Source organism: Chiloscyllium punctatum, chromosome 8 (assembly GCF_047496795.1).
Source record: "Chiloscyllium punctatum isolate Juve2018m chromosome 8, sChiPun1.3, whole genome shotgun sequence".
In the NCBI taxonomy this organism is placed as follows: domain Eukaryota; kingdom Metazoa; phylum Chordata; class Chondrichthyes; order Orectolobiformes; family Hemiscylliidae; genus Chiloscyllium; species Chiloscyllium punctatum.
The window spans coordinates 129,100,730-129,110,171 of record NC_092746.1 but is presented as its reverse complement, the minus strand read 5'-3'; positions in this window follow the sequence as shown (position 1 = coordinate 129,110,171).

Sequence of the window (9,442 nt, the reverse complement as noted above, 5' to 3'; positions counted from 1 at the left end):
AGCATGGAAACAGACCCTTTGGTCCAACCTGTCCATGCTGACCAGATATCCCAACCCAATCTAGTCCCACCTGCCAGCACTCAATCTATATTCCTCCAAACCCTTCCTATTCATATACCCATCCAAATGCCTCTTAAATGTTGCAATTGTACCAGCCTTCACCACATCTTCTGGCAGCTCATTCCATACACGTACCACCCTCTGCATGAAAATGTTGCCCCTTAGGTCTCTTTTATATCTTTCCCCTTTCACCTTAAACCTATGCCCTCTAGTTCTAGACTCCCCCACCCCAGCAAAAAGACTCTGTCTGTTTATCCTATCCATGCCCCTCATAATTGTGTAAACCTCTACAAGGTCACCCCTCAGCCTCTGATGGTCCAGGGAAAATAGCCCCTCCCTGTAGCTCAAATCCTCCAACCCTGGCAACATCCGTGTAAATCTTTTCTTAACCCTTTCAAATTTCACAACATCTTTCCAATAGGAAGACCAGAATTGCATGCAATATTCCAACAGTGGCCTAACCAATGTCCTGTACAGCAGCAACATGACTTCCCAACTCCTGTACTCAATACTCTGACCAATAAAAGAAAGCATACCAAATGCCTTCTTCACTATTCTATCTACCTGCAACTCCACTTTCAAGCAGCTATGAACCTGCACTCCAAGGTCTCTTTGTTCAGCAACACATCCTAGTACCTTACCATTAAGTGGATAAGTCCTGCTAAGATTTGCTTTTCCAAAATGCAGCACCTCACATTTATCTGAATTAAACTCCATCTGCCACTTCTCAGCCAATTGGCCCATCTGGTCCAGATCCTGTTGTAATCTGAGGTAACCCTCTTCACTGTCCACTACACCTCCAATTTTGGTGTCATCTGCAAACTTACTAACTGTACCTCTTATGCTCACATCCAAATCATTTATGTAAATGACAAAAAGTAGAGGACCCAGCACCGATCCTTGTGGCACTCCACTGGTCACAGGCCTCCAGTCTGAAAACCAACCCTCTTTTCTACCTTTGAGCCAGTTCTGTATCCAAATGGCTAGTTCTCCCCGTATTCATAGAACATAGAACATAGAACAATACAGCACAGAACAGGCCCTTCGGCCCACGATGTTGTGCCGAACTTCTATCCTAGATTAAGCACCCATCCATGTACCTATCCAAATGCCGCTTAAAGGTCGCCAATGAATCTGACTCTACCACTCCCTCGGGCAGCGCATTCCATGCCCCCACCACTCTCTGGGTAAAGAACCCACCCCTGACATCTCCCCTATACCTTCCACCCTTCACCTTAAATTTATGTCCCCTTGTAACACACTGTTGTACCCGGGGAAAAAGTTTCTGACTGTCTACTCTATCTATTCCTCTGATCATCTTATAAACCTCTATCAAGTCACCCCTCATCCTTCGCCGTTCCAACGAGAAAAGGCCGAGAACTCTCAACCTATCCTCGTACGACCTACTCTCCATTCCAGGCAACATCCTGGTAAATCTTCTCTGCACCCTCTCCAAAGCTTCCACATCTTTCCTAAAGTGAGGCGACCAGAACTGCACACAGTACTCCAAATGTGGCCTAATCAAAGTCCTGTACAGCTGCAACATCACCTCACGACTCTTGAATTCAATCCCTCTGCTAATGAACGATAATACTCCATAGGCCTTCTTACAAACTCTATCCACCTGAGTGGCAACCTTCAAAGATCTATGTACATAGACCCCAAGATCCCTCTGTTCCTCCACCTGACCAAGAACCCTACCATTAACCCTGTATTCCGCATTCTTATTTGTTCTTCCAAAATGGACAACCTCACACTTGGCAGGGTTGAACTCCATCTGCCACTCCTCAGCCCAGCTCTGCATCCTATCTAAGTCCCTCTGCAGCCGACAACAGCCCTCCTCACTGTCCACAACTCCACCTATCTTTGTATCATCTGCAAATTTACTGACCCACCCTTCGACTCCCTCCTCTAAGTCATTAATAAAAATTACAAACAGCAGAGGACCCAGAACTGATCCCTGCGGAACTCCACTTGTAACTGGACTCCATGCTGAATATTTACCATCTACCACCACTCTCTGACTTCGACCGGTTAGCCAGTTTTCTATCCAATTGGCCAAATTTCCCTCTATCCCATGCCTCCTGACTTTCCGCATAAGCCTACCATGGGGAACCTTATCAAATGCCTTACTAAAATCCATGTACACTACATCCACTGCTCTACCCTCATCCACATGCTTGGTCACCTCCTCGAAGAATTCAATAAGACTTGTAAGGCAAGACCTACCCTTCACAAATCCGTGCTGGCTGTCCCTAATCAAGCAGTGTCTTTCCAGATACTCGTAAATCCTATCCCTCAGTACCCTTTCCATTACTTTGCCTACCACAGAAGTAAGACTAACTGGCCTGTAATTCCTGGGGTTATCCCTATTCCCTTTTTTGAACAGGGGCACAACATTCGCTACTCTCCAGTCCCCTGGTACCACCCCAGTTGCCAGTGAAGACGAGAAGATCATTGCCAACGGTACTGCAATTTCCTCTCTTGCTTCCCACATAATCCTAGGATATATCCCGTCAGGCCCGGGGGACTTGTCTATCCTCAAGTTGTTCAAAATGTCCAACACATCTTCCTTCCTAACAGGTATCTCTTCTAGCTTATCAGTCCGTTTCACACTCTCCTCTTCAACAATACGGTCCCTCTCGTTCGTAAATACTGAAGAGAAGTACTTGTTCAAGACCTCTCCTATCTCTTCCGACTCAATACACAGTCTCCCACCACTGTCCTTGATCGGACCTACCCTCGTTCTCGTCATTCTCAGGTTTCTCACATACGCATAGAATGCCTTGGGGTTATCCTTGATCCTATCCGCCAGGGATTTTTCATGCCCTCTCTTAGCTCTCCTAATCCCTTTCTTCAGGTCCCTTCTGGCTATCCTGTATCCCTCCACTGCTCTGTCTGAACCTTGTTTCCTCAACCTTATGTAAGCCTCCTTCTTCCTCTTTACTAGACATTCAACCTCCCTCGTCAACCAAGGCTCCCTCACACGACCATTTCTTTCCTGCCTGATCGGTACATACATATCAAGGACACGTCGTATCTGCTCCTTGAAAAAGTCCCACATTTCCACCACATCCTTCCCTGACAGCCTATGCTCCCAACGTATGCTCCTCAAATCCTGTCTTACAGCATCGTAATTTCCCTTCCCCCAATTGTAAAAACTTCCTTGTTGTGCGCACCTATCTCTCTATTCCATGAGATCTAACCTTGCTAACCAGTCTTCCATGTGGAACCTTGTCGAAAGCCTTACTGAAGTCCATATAGATCACATCTACCGCTCTGCCCTCATCAATCCTCTTTGTTACTTCTTCAAAAAACTCAATCAAGTTTGTGAGACATGATTTCCCACGCACAAAGCCATGTTGACTATCCCTAATTAGTCCTTGCCTTTCCAAATACATTTACATCCTGTCCCTCAGGATTACCTCCAACACCTTGCCCACCACTGAGGTCATGCTCAGCAGTCTATAGTTCCCTGGCTTGTCTTTACTACCCTTCCTAAACAGTGGTACCACAATTTCCATCCTCCAGTCCTCCAGTACCTCACCTGTGACTATCGATGATACAAATATCTCAGCAAGAGGCCCAACAATCACTTCTCTAGCTTCCCACAGAGTTCTCGGGTACACCTGATCAGGTCCTGGGGACTTATCCACCTTTAACTGTTTCAAGACATCCAGCGCTCTGTAATCTGGACATTTTGCAAGATGTCACCATCTATCACCCTATCATCTTCCATATCCTTTTCCACAGTAAATACTGATGCAAAATATTCATTTAGTATCTCCCTGTAGTGCTTATTTTTTTCCTCAATAGCACCCACGTTGTATGTGTAAGTACAGTGATTAAATAAAGACACCATGTGCAAAAGACTTTATTCAATATTTCCACCGCCAAGAAAACACCCATGTGGCTAGGGAACCAGCAACAAGCAAATCCCAATAAGGGCAATGAAGAAAGTGAAGGGGAAGGGAAGGGGTTAAATCAAATAGAAACGGAGGGGGAAATAAAGCACTCCACCCACTGTGGTGCCTGCATCTCCCTCAAAAAACCCTTATAACTTTTATATCTCTTTTTACGACAACAGATGTTCAAGATGGCATTGCGTAGCAGGGTTGAGCCAGGGTCTCTTCTGCTCCCATCTGCTTTCTTACCCTTTCATTTTCTTCTTTTTATGTTTCTCTTTAAGCTGGTGAAGAAAAGGCCTCTGGTAACAGCAATGACAGGATGAGCCGGTCACAGCTTAACCTCCATCGAGGTCTCCCGGTGACTGACCGAGAAGCAGGTCCTGGGCTGACTCCCCTGGCCCAGACTGAGCTGAGGCTCCATGTTCACGGCTAGGCCCAAGTGCCTGAAGGAGCAGAAGCATTAGTGAGAAGGACAGCGGAGGGCCTCGATGACCGATGACCAGCAGCAGCATCTGAATGAACGTCAGATGGGGGACAGGAGATACTGAACCCATAAATCCAGCAAAATGAATGTCAGTTACAAAATACCCTGCAACAAACACTACATCAGATAGAGACTAGCCACCAAAAGACATGACCAGCTATCACCAGTATCCTTACACACAGACTAGGACAACACATTCATCCTTGGACAGGTAAAACAGAGATACGCACGGGAATTCCTAGAGGCGTGGCATTCAAACCAGAATTCCATCAGTAAACACATTAATTTGGACCCCATTTACCAACCTCTGAGACAAAAAAAACAGAAATGATAGCTCCCAGGTATCGTTAACAGACCAAGACACATAAATAGAAAGCAGAACACCAGCACTTCACCAGAGGTTCACTGATGTTACCTAGCATGGTGACGGAATAACTGAGAACAAACCTACTAGCTCAGCGAGCAATCTTACAACCTGAACCACAAACCTTCTCAAAAATCGTAATGTTCCCAACGTTGGGGGAAGTCCAGAACTAGAGGTCACGGTCTAAGAGTAAGCGATAAGCCCTTCAGGACTGAGATGAGGAAGAATTTCTTCACTCAGAGGTGTGAACCTGTGGAATTCTCTCCCATAGGAAGCTGTTGGCGCCAGTTTGTTAGGTATATTTAAGAAGATGCTGAACGTGGCCCTTGCGGCTAAAGGGATCAAGGGGTATGGGGAGAAAGTGGGAGTGGGATACCGAGATTGCATGATCAGCTATGATCGTATTGAATGGCGATGTATGCTTGAAAGGCTGAATGGCCTACTCCTGCACCTATTCTCTATGTTTTTATTCTGCATAACATATTTCACAGAGAATGATGTTCTTCTCGAAACAGCTGTCGTACAGCGTTGAAACAGATCCTTCAGTCCAACTCATTTGGCCCATATCCATCTAAATGTTTCATATCCATGTACCTGTCCAAATATCTTTTAACTGTACCTGCCTCTACCACTTCCTCTGGCACTTTGTTTCATACACATACCACCCTGTGTATTAAAAAGTTATCTGTCAGATCCCTTTAAATCTTTTCCCCCTCACCTTAAATCTATGCCCTCTATTGTCTGAGGATATCAGAGTCAGAGTCATAGAGATGTACAGCACGGAAACAGACCCTTCGGTCCAACTCGTCCATGTCGACCAGATATGCCAATCTAACCTAGTCCCATTTGCCAGCATTTTGCCCACGTTTCTCTAAACCCTTCCTATTCAAATACCCATCCAGATGCCTTAGTTTTGAACTCTCCTAACCCAGGGAAAAGACCTTATCTGTGCCCCTCAGGATTTTATAAAGGTCACTCCTCAGCCCCCTATGCTCCAAGGTAAAACGTACCAGCCTATCCAGTCACTCCTTATAATTCAAATGTTCCAGTCTTCGTAAAAGCTTCGTCAATCGTTTTTGCACCCTTTACCGTTTAATAATATTTCCTACATCTGGATTAGTGGTGCTGGAAGAGCACAGCAGTTCAGGCAGCATCCAAGAAGCAGCGAAATCGACATTTTGGGCAAAAGCCCTTCATCAGGAATAAAGGCAGTGAGCCTGAAGCGTGGAGAGATAAGCTAGAGGAGGGTGGGGGTGGGGAGAAAGTAGCATAGAGTACAATGGGTGAGTGGGGGAGGGGATGAAGGTGATAGGTCAGGGAGGAGAGGGTGGAGTGGATAGGTGGAAGAGGAAATAGGCAGGTAGGACAAGTCCGGACAAGTCATGGGGACAGTGCTAAACTGGAAGTTTGGAACTCGGGTGAGGTGGGGGGAAAAGTGACCAAAATTGTACACAGTACTCAAAATGTGGCCTTACAAATGTCTTGTAGTCATAACATGACGATCCAATTCCAATACTGAATGCTCTGACTGATGAAAGCAAGTGTGCCAAACATTACCTTCACTACCCTGTCTGAATGCAATGCAACGTTCAAGGAACCATGCACTTGTAGTCCTAGATCTCTGTTCGATAACACTCCCCACAGCTTTACCACTAACTGTACAAGTCCTGCCTGTTTAGCCTTACCAAAATGCAACATCACATATTTATCTAAATTAAATTTCATTTGCCATACCTTGGCCTACTTACCGAGATGATCGCGATCCAGTTGTACTCGGAGATATTCTTCTTCACTGTCCACTGTACTACCTGTTTTGGTGTCATCCACAAACTTACTAACCATGCTTCCGATATTCTCATCTAAATAGTTTACATAAACGATGATCAAGTGGACTTGGCACTGATCCTACAGCACACCGCTGGTCACAGGTCTCCAGTCCGAACAACAACCCTCTACCAGCACCCTCTGACTTCCACATCAAGCCAATTTGTATCCAACTGGCAACTGTCAATCCAATTGTCTCCCTCAATCCTATGTAATCTAACCTTACTAATTAGTCTAACATGCAGAATCCTATTGAAAGCCTTGCTAAAGTACTTGTAGAGAAAAGGCAAAAGTGCAGGCTGCAGATACTGGAGATCAGAGTCAAGATTAGAGTGGTGCTGGAAAAAGCAGCATCCGAGGAGCAGGAAAAATCAACATTTCGGGAAAAAGCCCTTCATCAGAAATATTGAGAATGCCTATCACTTTGCCTTCATCAACCTTCTTGGTCATGAAGGTGTGAAGTTAAAAGTTGTTAAAGAGTAGAATTGGTTAAAAGTAGCTAAAGGGTAGAAGCAGTTAAAGGGTTAAAATACGGATGCATAGAACATAGAACAATACAGCACAGAACAGGCCCTTCGGCCCACGATGTTGCGCTGAACTTCTATCCTAGATTAAGCACCCATCCATGTACCTATCGAAATGCCACTTAAAGGTCGCCAATGATTCAGACATCACATGAGGCATGCCACCTCATTAAGCGATCAGCGGGGAAGCCAGTGCGAGGAACTGGGAGGCCTACTGTCCCACGGAAGCATTTCAAGACAGACAGACCCCCAGCAGCACTGCGGAACCACTTCAAGACGGTCAGTGGGCTCAGACCATCCTGTGGATGGATCGGACTTCTGGAGGGCAAGGTGCCAACATGGCACCAGACACATAAAGGGAGTGAGCTTCCTCAGTGACAGTCCAGGCACATTACTCAGTGAATAAAAAGCAATGGTACTCCTTTGTTGGGAGAGAGACAGTGCTGCCAGATCTGCTGTTCAGGGTCAGCGCCGTATCCTCTCAAAAGCTTTTGTATAATAAATTGTACTTTGACCTGTATTTTAACTCAAGTTTATGTTTTTTCCTGCAAGTCACTTCTTCAAAAAACTCAAATCAAGTTTGTGAGACACTGTTTCCCCACGCACAAAGCCATGCTTACTACCCCTTATCAGTCCTTGCCTTTCCAAATACACCTAAATCCTGTCTCTCAGAATTACCTCCAACACCCTCCACACCACTGACATTAGGCTCACCGGTCGGTAGTTCCCTGCAACCTTTCTTTAATAATGGCATAATATTAGCCATCCTCCAGTCTTCCTGCACCTCACCTGTGGCAGTTGGTAATACAAATATCTCTGCTCGGGACCCCACCATTTCTTCCCTAGCTTCCCACAGCATGGGATACACTTGATCAATTGAAGTTTAGTTACAACACTGTAAAACATTTATATTGCTCCAATATCATAGACTTACACAAGTCAGGGCTCTGCACGAGCCTACAGGGAATAACGCACGGGGACCAGTATGAAACGTGAGCAACGTCTACTAGCTTATACTGGTTTTGATCTGGTCAGATCTGGATTCAAGCTGGAGGTGACCACAATAGTGGTCGTTTCGTTGGTCTGAAATCTGGCACCAGTAGTTTTCCTGACTTTCAGATAGACTCATTATTCTGCATCATTCGAGTATTATTTTCATTATCTCATTTGCGTTTATATAATTTTTAAGACTGCTCCTGCTTCACACCAACCTCTATTCTTTCCTCCTTTTTGATTGTAGCAATACACTCTAAGTTACAGTCCATTGCTGCTTTTCATGTCAGTGCAGAACAAAGATTTGCAAATCACATACAAGGGACCACTTGTCTCCTTTACATGGAAGGAGAAGGTGCAAAAAGGTGAGAACCTTACCTGTAGCCAGGTAAGAAAATAAAAAAAAATCTTGATTGTGCCTTGGCAGACAGGAGAAAATAAGAGGAAAAACTGAGCAAAGCACTCAGCTGCGGTTGAGGGGCAAGGCTGCCTGGGGAGAGACAGACAGAGGATCCTCAGCTCTTACATCTCTGACAGGATTGAGTACTGCTGAGACATGGAGTCCAAGGAGAATAAACCTCTCCAAAAGAGAGAGATAAACACACAAATTAACACAGAGAGAAAAAATATACACACGAGGATACTACTAGAAATTACACACACAACCGATTGATTGACTACTCAGAGTTCATTATGAGAGAGACTGATTTATGACGTCACATGTGAACTGCATGAATCACAAAAAGGTAGGATCCAAGTTTAGTGGGTTATAGAGAAGACAACTGGGCCTTTTGTTTCAAAATTAACAGAGTAGAAAAATGCTGGAGATCACAGCAGGTCAGGCAGCATCCACAGAAAGAAAGCAAGCTAATATCCTGAGTCTATGTTATTCTTCAGCTCTGATGAAATGTGAGCTTGCTATCTCATGGATGCTGCATAACCTGCCGTGATCTTCAGCATTTTTTGTTTCCAATATAGATTCCAGCATCTGCAGAAATTTGCTCCTGTAAAAACAGGGAGGTCTTGCTGAAACAATGCAGAACACTAATCAGACCACAGCTGGAAGACTGAACAGTCTTGGGCCCCTCATCTATAGGGTAATACATAGGCATTGAAGGCAATCCTAAGGAGGTTCACTTGGCTGATCCTGAGTATGGAGGGAACATCTTTTGAGGAGAGGTTGAGCCTGTACTTGGAGTGTTATTCCCATATTTCACAGATGACACTGATAGGGGAGGCAGAGTAAGGAAATGCCGGTGTTTGGTAAGAATCCTTTGGAACAAAG